This window comes from Gossypium arboreum, chromosome 5 (assembly GCF_025698485.1).
Source record: "Gossypium arboreum isolate Shixiya-1 chromosome 5, ASM2569848v2, whole genome shotgun sequence".
NCBI lineage: Eukaryota > Viridiplantae > Streptophyta > Magnoliopsida > Malvales > Malvaceae > Gossypium > Gossypium arboreum.
In genome coordinates, this window is record NC_069074.1 from 36034726 (window position 1) to 36049332 (window position 14607).

Below are 14607 nucleotides of genomic sequence, written 5' to 3' on the forward strand. Positions count from 1 at the left end.
GGTTAATTTGCATGTTTGGGGCCTATGGACTAAATTGAATAAAAGTGTAATGTTGAGGGAAATTTTGTAAAATTGTCAAAAAGGACTTAATTGCATAAAATGAATTAGTTTTGCTGTTGAATTATTTAATTGAATGAAATTATTATTCTAGATCAAGAACGGGTTAATAATCGAAGAAACGACAAAGCAAATGAGTAGTCCCTATACTTTGGCCATTACTGCAAATTAGTCCGGTAAGTCCATCCGGTTTAATTTTAAATAAATTTAAATGTATATTAGGTGAATTAATTACTTTGGTTGAACACTACAATGATGTCATGTATATAATGTTGAATTAAGGGATTGTTATAACATTGATCATTAATGAAATGTTCCAAGCCGATAAATGTAGGATAGAGTACAATTGGCATGCCAATAGGTTATATTGCGCGCGGTACGGGGTTGATATGAGTAGTGGAGATGGTTTTTGTATATTCTCTGTTCACTGGATATGTTGAGGTCTTGCATTTGTTGCGGACTTACGTGGTATATTACAGTACTATTTAGTGTACTGGATGGTTTAGCTCATACTAGCATTTGGTATGCTGGATGGATTAGCTCATACGAGTATCTAGTGTGCTAGATGGATAACGTGTACTCGTATTCATTTATCGTTCATCGAGCCATGTTTAATGATCTCTGATAGTTATTAAAATGTGGAACTGATTGTACTTTTATATTGGGTTTTACTCACCTGTTGTGAGTTGTGATTGACAGGAACTTTGTTCTTTAATCTGATTATTTGAATTGTTATGTTTAATTCGGTAAGATTTATTGTTTAATTGACGAACTTACTAAGCACCACGTAAGTTTACTCGTCTTTTATTTTTTTTATTGAAGATTACATTTTGTGATGGGAGGTCGGATCAACCCGCATAATCACACTATCTCGAGGAATCTTTGGTAGATTTTGCAAACATTTTGGTTATACGACATGTAATAGGGCAAATGATTATGTTTGTAATGTTTCCAAGCTATTTGTGGTGTTTTGGCATGTTTGATGTTGTGGAATGGTAACCTTATATAGTATGCTTGTTAAACTCAAAGTTGAGCTTGAGTGTTTGTCCAAGGAATGGTAAGTATCATGTTTAAGTATGATATGATTAGATTGAGATAGATTAGTTGGTGTGTATGTTTTGACTTGTAGGTGATATGAAATGATAATGTTTGGGTATGAGCATTATTTTGTATCTTCATTTATGACACTTTGGTTTGGTCTTAGGTGGTTGAAATTGGTATGTTTTGGTTGTATTTAGGTGTGGTTATAGTCTTGTGATCATGTGTTATGAATTGGTTTAGGTACCTATGTAATTGGATGAAAAGTGAGCACGGTTTTAGTCATTTTTGGGTACACACGGCCTTGGATACGGGCTGTCACAAGGTCGTGTGTCATATACAGGCGACCTACACGGGCATGTGCCCTTAGCGTGTTAGGTGCAGGGTTCACACGCCTGCAACACGGTCATGTGACACAAGTCAGAGAGTTACACGACCCATGCACACAGGCTTGTAAGATCACACACGGATGTGTGGGATAACCACATGGCCATGTCTGGAGCCACACGGTCTGGGCTCTGTCACATGGTCTGGACATACGGCCGTGTGACCCCTGTTTTGGAAAATTTTTATTTTTGTCCCAAATCTCCTATTTTGTTCCGAATTGGTCCCCGATTGCTTCTAAGACCCATGAATGTATGTCTTGCTTCATTTTGAATCATTTATGAATATTGTTAATTAATTTGATGAATTGAAGTTTATTGTTATACAATTTCTAAATTGTACGGTAATACTCTGTAACCCTCTTCTGATGACGGCAACGGGTTATGGGGTTACAGTATTGATACTTAGCTCTTTTCAAGCAAATTTTCAAGAAACAGAATCTCAAAACAGTATCAATATCGGACTAAAGTATTAATAATTTATACTAGAGTATTGATACTTTACAAGGGTATTGATGTGATTGGTTTTATTCATTTTTGCTTTTGGCAAAACATCGAACCTTAAAATGGTATTGATACCAAGGTATTGTTATCAATACTTAAAAATAAGCATCGGTACTGTAGTCTTAGTATCAATACGTTTTGATTTAAATTGATTTTTCAGAACATCGAATCTAAAAACAGTATTGGTACCTATTAAGGATATCGATATGTTATTAGAAACTTTGAAAATTTTGCAAGTTGGTTCTATTTTAGGTTCATATTAGTAATTGAGTTTTCATAAGTTCTATTGAGGCTATGAAATGTTTGTTTAATGTATAATGTTTGTATTATGAAGAGTTTGAGTGTTCAAATGATCTTAAATTCAGTATTTTCGATGGTAGTTACTCTAACAACAAATGTAATATTTTGTTACTCAAACCCAACGATTGAATCAAGTATCGAAGTGTTACAATACACATAAAATTGGGCTTGATAAAAATGGGCTAATGGACCATATAATTAATTGGGCACTTAAAATAATACCCATTTAAAAATTTTGGGTATCATTCATATATATATATATATATATATATGTTCTATAGCAAGGTATACTTACAAATTTGGAAAGTTTAAGTTCTTGGATAGTTCTAATGCTGACAAATGGCACCATTGGTTGTTTGACACCTCAGCTTTTTAAATATTATGATTAGTGGACCCATTAGTATTTAATAAATTAATTTAATTTTAATGTTTTAAATAAATACTAGTTTTCTATATAATAATTCATGGAGTTACACCTATCATAGTTAATTTTGAAATCAAATAATTATATTTACATTTAAAGTTTACAAAATTTAGTCACTTATATTACAATTTAGCCAATGAAAGTAAGAGAATTTTAACCCTAATTTTAGTCTATCAATTCTCCATAGGATTAATTATTGATCTTGGATGCTATAAAAGAAATTAAACAAAGAAAAAATTGAATTATAAAATTAGCAACATCAAAATTTGCCATCAATTTTAGGTTTTCAAAGAAATAGCAACCTATTTTTTTATATTCTACTATTATTAATACTACATGTAACTATTTAAATTAGAATTATTTTATACTCACCAAAATTTCTATGTACAATTACAGCAAAAACAATTTTAATTTATTAAATAATAAATTTCAAAATAAAATAGCATATATTAAGGCATGCTACATAAATCAACAAATAAAAGGGAATTACCAACCTTTTCTATAACGATTATGAATATCATTACAAATTAATGAAAATTTATTCCTTAATTTCATACCTTAATTTTTGCAACCACATATTTAACTTAAATATCCAATTAGTTCTACTTATCAATAAATTATTTCTTTGCAAGTCTTAACCTAAAGGAAAATACTCTACAACCATTTTATAATTCATGTCACATCTCGAAAACTAGGTTGGAAGAAATTGGGTTAGTGAAACCCAAAGGGGTCACATTATGATTTTTAAGTTAAGATTCTGAAATTATGCTAAGTAATTTGCTTTAGTTAAGAGGTTAGTGGTTGTACTTGTGTGAGGAAGGTTTTGGGTTCGAATCCTTTCGCTTGTATTTTTGCCAATTTTGTCTAAATACCTAGTTTTTGGTATTTGGTTTAAGAAATATTTGAGTGCATCTATTAATGAGAATGAGCTGTTAGTTTGGTGGTAAGGTGATTGTTAACTTATTTTTTGGTCCTGTGTTTGAGTACTTGTGTGTGCAAGTGGAAATTATTTTTATTTTGAACTATGAGGGAATCTAGTGGGTGGTTATTTGTGGGACTTAGTGGGATGTGGATGGTTAATTATGGGACTTAGTGGGATGTGGGTGGTTAAGAAATTATCCCAAATTGTCTCTCCCACTCTCATGTTCTTTTCTTCCCCTCTTTCCATTTTTCTTCTGTCTTTTCTTTTATTTTCTTTTCTCCGTTTCCATTGGTTTTGCTTGTTGTCCTTTCAATTTTATTTTGTGTAAGTGTGTAAGATTCACTCTTCGATTATAGTTCAAAGTGTGGTGTAAGTTTGTTATTTTAGCTTTAATTTGTTCTTGAATAAGATTTGAGGTGTTGGTGTTTAGTTTTCATTCCAAGTTGTGTTAAGTGTGTTTGTTATTTTGATTAGGCGAAAGCTATGAAAACCAAAACCCTCCAACGGAGTAGATACAGTTACAACGTTGTTTCGGAGAAGTAAGTGTTTGAATTTAGTATTAGGGGCTAAACGTTTGGTTTATGGATGCTATTTTTTGGACAAGTTTTGATGATTAATTAGTGAGGTTTGATGAATGATTGTAGGATTTAGAGTGTGATATTTGTGTGTTTTATCAAAATTATCATCAGGTGTATGATTCTAACCCAAAACGTAATTTAGAACTCGAAAAATTCAAGAAAACTGAGGTGTTTTCTTTTTTAGATAATCCATCGGATTTCCTTTTTATTCAATCGAGACATTTTCTCATAACATCAAATTATTCATGAATTATCATACATTAAATATTTCTATTATAAGTCATACATGAACATACATTTTAGTATATTTTGAAATAGTTTACATTCGAGTTACCTGAACTTACTTGGAAGATGTTTTCATAATCTAATTTCAGTTACTCCGAAACCTATTATTTTCCACGGTCGACCTCCGGAACTGGTCTCTCGGGGTTTATATAAGCAAAATTGAATCATTAATATGTCACATTATTCATATTGAGCCTAATTTACACCTCGGGAAAAATGACCATTTTCCCCCTAACATTTCACAATTTTACAACTTAGTCCTTAAACTCGTAAAATGAAATACATGTAATTCCTTAGTTACCCAAGCCTAGCTGAATGTATCCTAAGCTCATAACAGCCCAAATTTTCCTCTATTTCGCATTTCTACCACACATTTTTACACCTTTTGCAAAAAGGTCTTTTTAGGGGTTTTTCATGAAAATCACTTAGGAAAAGATGTTTAACATACATCAAACTTTCATATTCCTCCATTAAACATCAAAATACAAACATGTCACACATGGGTCATTTTTCATTCATGAACCCTAGCTCAAAATATGGGTAGAAATGGAGAGAACATGTTACAAGGATCTAAAAAATACAAAGAACTTACTATTGAGCTTGAAAATGTTGAAAACCCTAGCTATGGAGAGCTTGAGAATTTTGGCAGCCACAAGGAAGAAGATGGCTTATTTTAGCTCTCTTTTTCCCTTTTTATTTCATTTATTACCAAATGACCAAAATGGCCCTCTTTACTAAACTTTCAAATTTTTCCATGCATGCCCATTTTTGTCCAAACTCTTAGAAATTGGGAAAATTCCTATTTAAGACCTCCTAATTAATATTCCAAATCTATTTCATACAAATTTCTTCTAAAACCTAAGTTTTACAATTTATTCAATTTGGTCCCTAATTTCCAATTGGACATCTTATACTTAGAATTTCTTCATAAAACTTTAACACATGTTTATTCTCATATCCTAAGCCTCATAATAATCATAAAATAAATATTTTAACGTCGGATTTATGGTCCTAAAACCACTATTTTGACTAGACCCTAATTTGGATGTTACATTTCTTCCCCCTTAGGGACTTTTGTCCTCGAAAGTCTTACCAGTATACAGGTTCGGATATTGAATTTTCATGGCTTCTTCAGGTTCCCATGTGGTTCTTCCACTCCATGTCTATACCGTAGAACTTTCACCAAGGCTATATTCTTATTCCTTAATTGTTTGACTTCTCGAGCCAAAATCTTAACAGGTTCTTCACTATAAGTCATATCCGGTCTAATATCAACTTCCGTCTGTGAAATCACAAGAGAGGGGTTTGATCTATATTTTCATAACATGGACACGTGAAATACATCATGAATCTTTTCCAATTCGGATGGCAAAGCTAAACGATAGGCTAATGGTCCAACTCTTTCGGTAATCTTATAAGGCCCAATAAACTGCGGGCTCAATTTGCCTTTTCGACCAAATCTCAAAACCTTTTTCCATGGAGACACTTTCAAGAATACTTTATCTCCAACTTGAAACTCAATTTCTTTCCTTTTCAAATCAGCATATGACTTTTGCCTATCCGATGCCGCTTTTAAACAGTCGCATATCACTTTAACTTTTTCTTCTGTATCCTTGATTAAATCAACTCTGTGAATCTGGTGTTCCTTGAGTTCCTTCCAATACAATGGAGTCCGGCACTTCCGGCCATACAATGCCTCATAAGGTGCCATTTTCAAACTCATCTGAAAACTATTATTGTAGGCGAATTCCACCAATGGTAAGTATTTTTCCCAACTACCCTGAAATTCAAGGGCGTAGCACCATAACATATCCTCAAGAGTCTGAATCGTCCGCTCAGATTGACCATCAGTTTGTGGGTGGAATGCCATACTAAAACTCAACTTCATTCCCAAAGAATCTTGTAGTTTCTTCCAAAATCTCGAAGCAAATCTCGGGTCCCTATCTAAATGATCGACAACGGTACCCCGTGTAGTCTCACAATCTCAAATATGTACAAGTCAGCCAATCTATCAAGATAATAATCCATCCGTACAGGAATAAAGTGAGTCGACTTCGTTAGCCTGTCAACTATAACCAAAACAACATCTTTCTTTTTCGGGGTTAACGGTAATCCCATTACGAAAACGAAATCCATGGTAATCCTATCCCATTTCCATTCAGGAACCATCACAGGCTGTAATAAACCCGAAGGTACTTGGTGTTCTTCCTTGACCTGTTGGCATATCAGACATTTTGATATGAATTCAGAGATATCTCTTTTCATACTATTCCACCAGTACATTTTCTTCAAGTCATTGTACATCTTAGTACTTCCCGGATGAATAGATAAACGGCTATCATGTGCCTCTTGCAAAATTTTCTGAATAAGTTCATTATTTTTGGGTAGATAGACCTGATCTCAAAATATCAAGCAACAATTAGAATCAATCCAGAAATTTGATTCAACACCCAATTCATATTGTGCTCTTTTGACTTGTAAGTCACTATCATTGATTTGAGCTGCGCAAATCTCTTGGAAAAATGTCGATCTGGCTCTTAACTCCGCCAAAATTGAACCATCATCAGACAATGACAATCATGTGTTCATAGACCTCAATGCAAACAATGACTTCCTACTCAAGGCATCGGCGACTACGTTCGCCTTTCTAGGGTGATAATCAATTATCAACGCATAATCCTTAATCAGTTCTATCCATCTCCGCTGTCTCAGATTCAATTCCTTTTGAGTCATTAAGTACTTCAAACTCTTATGAACGGTGAATACACGGCAAGTCTCACCTTACAAATGGTGTTTCCAAATCTTCAAGGCAAAAACAATGGCAACTAGCTCCAAGTCGTGAGTCGGATAATTTTTCTCGTGCGATTTCAGTTGCCTCGAACCATAGGTTGTCACCTTGCCCTCTTGCATAAGTACACAACCTAGTCAACTTAAAGACGCATCACTGTGGACTGCAAATTCTTTTCCTGGTTCAGGTTGCACTAAAACTGGAGCTTCAGTCAATAATGTCTTCAACTTATCAAAACTCTGCTGACATTTCTCCAACCATTCAAACTTAACATCTTTTTGCAGAAACCTCGTCAAGGGAGTTGCAATCATAGAAAAATCCCTTTACAAAGCGTCAGTAATAACCGGCTAAGCCCAAAAAGCTTCTAACCTTTCTTACGTTCTTTGGCGGCTTTTACTCGACAATAGCAGAAATTTTATTCGGATCAACTCGGATGCCATCACTCGACACAATATGACCGAGGTATCCAACCTCTCGAAGCCAAAACTTACTTTTGCTAAACTTAGCATATAGTTTCTTATTCCGTATAGTCTGTAAAACAATCCTCAAGAGTTCGGCATGGTTGGACTCATTTTGGGAATAGATCAAAATATCGTCTATGAATACCACAACAAACTTGTCCAAGAACGGTCGGAATACATGATTCATTAAATCCATAAATGTAGCTGGGGCATTTGTTAGACCGAAAGGCATGACAAGAAACTCGTAGTGACCATATCTCGTCCTGAAAGCAGTCTTAGGCATGTCTGCCTCTTTGACTCACAACTAGTAGTAGCCGAATCTCAGATCTATTTTTGAAAATATGGTGGCTCCCCTCAACTGATCGAACAGGTCATCAATCCTTGGTAAAGGATACTTATTCTTAAGACTCACCTTGTTGAGTTACCGGTAGTCTATACACAACCTCATCGATCTATCCTTCTTTTTCACGAACAATACAGGAGCACCTCAAGGTGAAGAGCTCGGTCTTGCGAAACCTTTGTCAGTCAATTCTCGCAACTGTGAGTTTAACTCTTTCAACTCAGTTGGGGCCATTCTGTACGGAGCAATGGAGATAGGCATAGTTCCCAATACTAGCTCAATACCAAATTCCACCTCTCTAATAGGAGGTAATCAGGTAGCTCTTCTGGGAACACGTCGGGATATTCACAGACTATCGGTACTGACTCAATCTTCAACTCAGATTCTTTAGTATTCAATATAAAGGCAAGGTAAGCTTCGCACCCTTTTCTCATGTACCTTTGAGCCATCATTGAAGTAATCACAGCTGGTGGTGCATTCAACTCATTCGAATCAACCAGAAGAATTTCACCATCTGAGCATTTTAATTCTATGTACTTACTATCGCAATTTACAATCACACCATGGACGGTCAACCAATCCATGCCAAGTATTACATCAAATTCATCAAATGGAAAAAGCATACGATTTGCCAGAAAACAATGACCTTGAATTGTCAAAGGACAATTCTTACAAACCTTAGCTACTAGTACCGACTTGCCTAGAGGGTTTGATACTTTAATTACAAATTCTGTTGATTCCACCAACATGTTCATGCTAGACACCAATTTTATGCATATGTATGAATGGGTGGATCTTAGATCAATCAAGGCAATAACATGAGTATTATGGAGAGAAAATGTACCCGTAATGACATCGGTAGTTAAAGCTTCCTCTCTAGCGCGTATCGTGTAAGTTCTCGTTGGGGCTCGAGCCTCTGATTTTGTTGTAACACCCTGAATTTGGGCCTAGAAGTTTTGGGCCTTGAGCATGGGAGCGGTTGAAGGCAGCTTATAATATTCTGATGTGCGTGAAAATTTTGTAGTTGAAGGCTTGTTTTAGTGGTTAAGTATGCTGAGAAGTGTAGGAGAAGTCCTGGGTTCAAACTTAGACTCTAGCAAAAATTTTGGTTTAAGCTGAATCAAACCCTGGGTGTAGTAGGTAGGCCTTAAGAATATTGTTGGAGAAATTGTGACAAAAAGCCTCGTGGCTTATTGGCAAGTAGCATGTGGAGCATTTAAGGGAGGCATGGGTTCGAATCCCATGGCAAGCAAAGAGCATTTATTTTGCTAACAGGGGGCTGCAAGAGTTGGTGTTGAATTTAAACTCTGATGATGGAGGGATCCCACATCAGGAAGCTAACATAAGAGTGGATGCGTAGCTGGCTTTAAATAGAGAGAACCATGAGGAGAGTAAAGGTACCCTTCTTGGCTGATCCCTTTCGCTTTGTGGCGTGCTCGGTTGGGTTGGGCGCCGACTAAGAGTGCTCGGAGCGTGGATTAACTCCAGTCTCCAATCAGGTGTGTATTTCTCACTACTCTAGCTGTAGGGTGGCTACTTCGGGCCGCGATGGGCCGAAAGGTGCCATGTGGGCCCAATAGGCCTACGGGCCCAATTGGATAAGTTGTTTGATTGTGTAGTAAATATTGAACTAGGCTAGGTGAATCTCATGTCTGTTGCTAGATTTGGGCTACAAGGGTCACACGAGCGTGTGGGTCCATTTGGGCCGAGAAAGGGCTTTAGGCCCATTCGTATTGTTATCCCTGTTTAGAATACTTTAGTTTACAAAATTATCGAAATACCCTTGTAGGGTAGAAATACCGAAATACCCTTGTAGGGTAGAATTACTAAAGTACCCCTGTAGGGTAGAATTACCGAAATACCCCTGTAGGGTAGAAATACTAAAATACCCCTGTAGGGTAGAAATACTGAAATACCCCTGTAGGGTAGAATTACTAAAATACCCCTGTAGGGTAGAATTACTAAAATACCCCTGTAGGGTAGAATTACCGAAATACGCTTGTAGGGTAGAAATACTGAAATACCCCTGTAGGGTAGAAATACTGAAATACCCCTGTAGGGTAGAATTACTAAAATACCTCTGTAGGGTAGAATTACTAAAATACCCCTATAGGGTAGAATTACCGAAATACCCTTGTAGGGTAGAAATACCGAAATACTCCTATAGGGTAGAATTACTGAAATACCCCTGTAGGGTAGAATTACCGAGATACCCTTGTGGGAAAAATTACCATTTTACCCCTAGGGTGTTAAATGACTGTTTTACCCTTGTGGGCAAGTGACTGACTTGGACTGTGTCGTTGACGGATTTGATTGTGAATATATGTTGGTGATGTGAATGACTTGACTGTGATTGTTTGATTCAAATATGGACATGATATTTTGATTCTGTATGTTGTATGCGATGACATGTATATCATTGCATGTGATATGGGTTATATTGATGGAGGAAGCGTTACAGCGACCTTTTGCAACTGTGGCCTCGCCACATATATCTGTTCTGGTGACTTCGTCACAATATCTGGCAGCCTCGCTGCAATCTAGTGGCCTCACCACATATATCTATTATGGTGACTTTGTTACAATATCTGGCGCTTCATTGCAATCCGGTAACCGCCACATATATATATCTGCTCGGTGGCCTAGCCACAATATCTCAGATCTGGTGACTTCATCACAATATCCGCAGACCTCGTTGCAATTTACGTGGTGTGTAACGGTTGGGTGGGTCGAGTAGTCTCCTACATGGTGTAAGGTTGGTACGGGGTGTATACTACCGGATTGGGTTGGGATAGCATTCACATTCGATTTTGATTACATTACGACATCGATTCTATTTCGATTCATCACCGATTCGATTCGATTCGATTCTAGTTCGATAATATTTCTTATTCGTAATGGGTTAAAGCCCATCTGTCTTGTCTGTTATAGTGGGCTAAGGCCCAATTGATATCGAATCGTAAGTAAGGTGGGGCGGACTTTTAATTCTTTTATATGACCGATTGTTGCTTTTTATAGTAGGGATTTCACACCTGAGTTTTCGTAAACTCACCCCGCTTATTAACCTTTCGGTAATTTCCACCTTAGACGGATCGGAGTCATGCGAGGGCTAGGAGGAAGCCACACACTTGTTTATTTTATAGTTTTGATTATTACTTTTAAATGTTTTATGTGGGTTGTAGTAAAGTCATTGTAATTTTCTAGATTTCAAATTTGAAATTTTACTTATTGTTCTTATAATTGTTAGAACACGGTTTTCCAAAGCAACTACTATTGTTCAAAACATTACGTATCCGCAATTGTTTTTAAATTAAGCTTCCGCAACTACCAAGATTTTTACAAAGTTGTTAAGAATGTTATTCAGCTGAGGTTTTCTCACAAGGTTTAAAAAGGGTATAAGTTTTTAATTATTAAGAAGGGTTTTTAAAGGAAACATGGTTTTCAAAATACACTTCAATGTGACACGCCAGATTCGAGCCAAACTTCCAGGCCAGGTTTGGGGTGTTACATTTAGTGGTATCAGAGCCTGGGTTGCAACAACTCGGCTGTGGATTGGGTTTTCAAAGGTTGAATTTCAGAAAATTGGTACCAAATTGATTTACTGCTATCTTTATATCAAAAGTTTTAAAGGAAAAGATTTCCCGAAGTATGATTTTTTTTCTTAAAAATGTTTGAATTGCTTAAATTAGTGGTAAAAAATCTCTCGTTTCAAAGACATGCGGTTTCATACCCAGTACGATTGGATACGATCCCTTACACCTTTAAGATGCGATCAATTTTCAACTTTTAAAAAACTCGTGCATTAAAATTATAAAAGGTTATCTAAATATTTGGTTCACCGGAAAAGTCATACCCAGTACGATTGAGCACGATTTTCCGAATTCCCCAAATATTAGATATTACCTTATTTCAGATTTTTTGAATAACAGAAAATTGAAAATTTTCTCAAAAACACGTTTATTTGCATAGAAACCTGGGATACATGTTTATTGAAATTGTTATTACAAAATACAAAGTTCAAATCAAATTATATATGAAATATTTAAAACACAAATCCATTCAAAAATTGATAATTCTCATGATACCTTAAATAATGTATTAAGAATGACAATACATGATATAAAATAATGTACAAAATAAATTTATGAAACATGTATATACAAGTAAAAATTGGGTATATTTATTTGTAAAAAAAATTAATAATGTATGAAAGAAATGAAGTAAATATATAAGTTATATAAGTAACAATATATATATAAAATAAAAATAAAACATAAGGATAATATGAGAGTGTATATAATAAATTATATAGTTTAAAATAGGGTTCTTAAAAAAATATTATACACATAAATAATTTTAAAAGAGGATATATACATAGAAAAATATTTACATAAAGTTACATGAAAATAATAAGATGTACCATAGTAAAAATAATTTAATATGTGCCATATACATGTGAAAAATGTTAGAAATAATTATATGTCAAAATATCATTTAATTAAAATATGAATTATAAAATTAACCATAACTTATATACGTAATAATTTTAAAAACACCATTATATGAGTTTATTTAAAAATATATATGTATAAGAATGTCTTGGCTTTAATAATGAATACAAATTAAATATAAGTTCTAAATATATGTTTAATAATAACTTAAATAATACACAAAATATGTGGGATTTTCTTTTGAATAAGAAAGATATGTGAATAAATCTAAAAGAAATTATATGTATAAAAATACTAATGTTTAAAATGTATTTAAATTATATATACCAATAATTTTGTATATGTATAGTTAAAATTTAATTAATGTATACAACATGCGATTTCATTTTGAAAAACATATACATATATAACATTAATATGTGAAAAAAAAGTTAAATGTATATAATAATTTAATGTTAATAATGTTCATGGAATAAAACCAATTATTATGAGGTATATACGTGTATAATAACGCATAAAACACTACATAAAATAATATGCAACATGGGGAACTTCAATTATTCAAATTACAACAAATAAGTAACCAACAATACAAATAATACAATTAATATTAACATTACAAATAATATAAACAATAAAAACAAAACGAAAATAAAATAATGATGAATATACATACATTAATAAAAGGACCGAAAATATATGAGTGAATAAACCCAAATTTATAAGATAAATCTAATAAAATACTTAATTGAAATCAAAGTAAAAATAAAAGATAATTTACAAAATAAGTAAACTACTAATGGAGACTCATATATAACACACATGAATTCACAGGGATCAAGATTGAAATAATCCCTGATCCTGAAACATTGTGTTGAGATGCGGACTAAAACATAAAAATACTTCAAATTTTGGGAATAATCTAAAAGAAAATAAAGCAAATCAAATGCAAATGGGAGCAGATTACAACGCGGTGCAAGGAGGAAGGATCAAACATGCAAATTATCCATTTAAATAAAAAGGCACAAATCCAACTTCTAAATCAGGTTTTCACGCAAACCTTTACCTTTCTCAAACGGTGCCATTTTGTTTGTTTTATAAAAATCAAAAGGAAAAAAAAACCTAAAATACTAACAAAAGAGAAAAGACAGAAGCACTCTAATTCACTCCTCTCCCTTTGGCTGATTCCCATAGCCCCCTTATCTGCATGTTCTTGCTTCGTTTTGATCAGTGACTCAAGATGCACAGAAGAGCCATGGAGGGTTAAACCTTGAAGACTATTTGCTTCGATTTCAAAATCCCGTCCCTGCTTCGATTGCGACGAAGAAGACAGTTATTGACTACTAAGGTAAATCCCTACTTTTTATTTTAAAATTTCATGTAAATCCCCTTCTTTCTTTTGTTTTAAAATTTCATGTAATCCTAAAGAAGAAAAACGCGAAAAAAAGAAAAAAAAGGAAAACAATAAGACTGGAAATCACCTTTTCGATTTTTATTTCTCTTTCAATATGCGTCTGTATTTCTGTTGAAAAAAATAATAATCCCCCATTTACAGTATACAATTGGCTTTATATAGCCAAAATCAAGATTTACAAATTTCCCCTTTTTCCCCCTTAATTTGTTTGCTATTATTCTGTTATATTATCTGTCATTTGCTGTTGTGATTTCCATTTGTTGCAGGTATGGAGCCAGCTGGCTGATGGCGCACGTGGGACTGGCCGGAGGTAGCAGCGGTGTTGGAAGCTGCTGGAAACCTGTTAGGCGCAAGGGAACCTTAGGGTTTCTGCTGAAAATTTGGTTTAGTTTTGGGCCATGGGGTGCTGGGCTATTTGGGTTAATTGGATTAATAAATGTAAATGGACTTGACTTTTAAATTATTTTGGTTTTATTATTTTTCTATTTTGGTTTTGGTATAGGCCCGGGCGAAATGGCCCTATTACACAGACCTCAGCCTTTTACTACTACTAGAAGTAGCTCATTGTACGAAAACTGAAGTATGGCTCTCAGCTCTTTCGGACTCATGCTGGGCTTGATTGGAAGACATTTACTATATTCAAATACAATTAAAAAGGTTAA

General features: G+C 34.4%; 2 long non-coding RNA genes across 2 annotated transcripts; one reads left to right on the forward strand and one right to left on the reverse strand.

The window, feature by feature from the left end:
* Positions 1–13658: 13658 nt before the first annotated feature.
* On the reverse strand, positions 13659–14212 carry LOC128293140 (uncharacterized). The gene is made up of 2 exons (XR_008283219.1): positions 14013–14212; positions 13659–13837 (listed from the first exon to the last, which is right to left on the reverse strand). It is a non-coding gene; the product is annotated as an uncharacterized LOC128293140 (long non-coding RNA).
* On the forward strand, positions 13745–14430 carry LOC108451943 (uncharacterized). The gene is made up of 2 exons (XR_001866326.2): positions 13745–13879; positions 14212–14430. It is a non-coding gene; the product is annotated as an uncharacterized LOC108451943 (long non-coding RNA).
* The last annotated feature ends 177 nt before the right edge of the window (positions 14431–14607 follow it).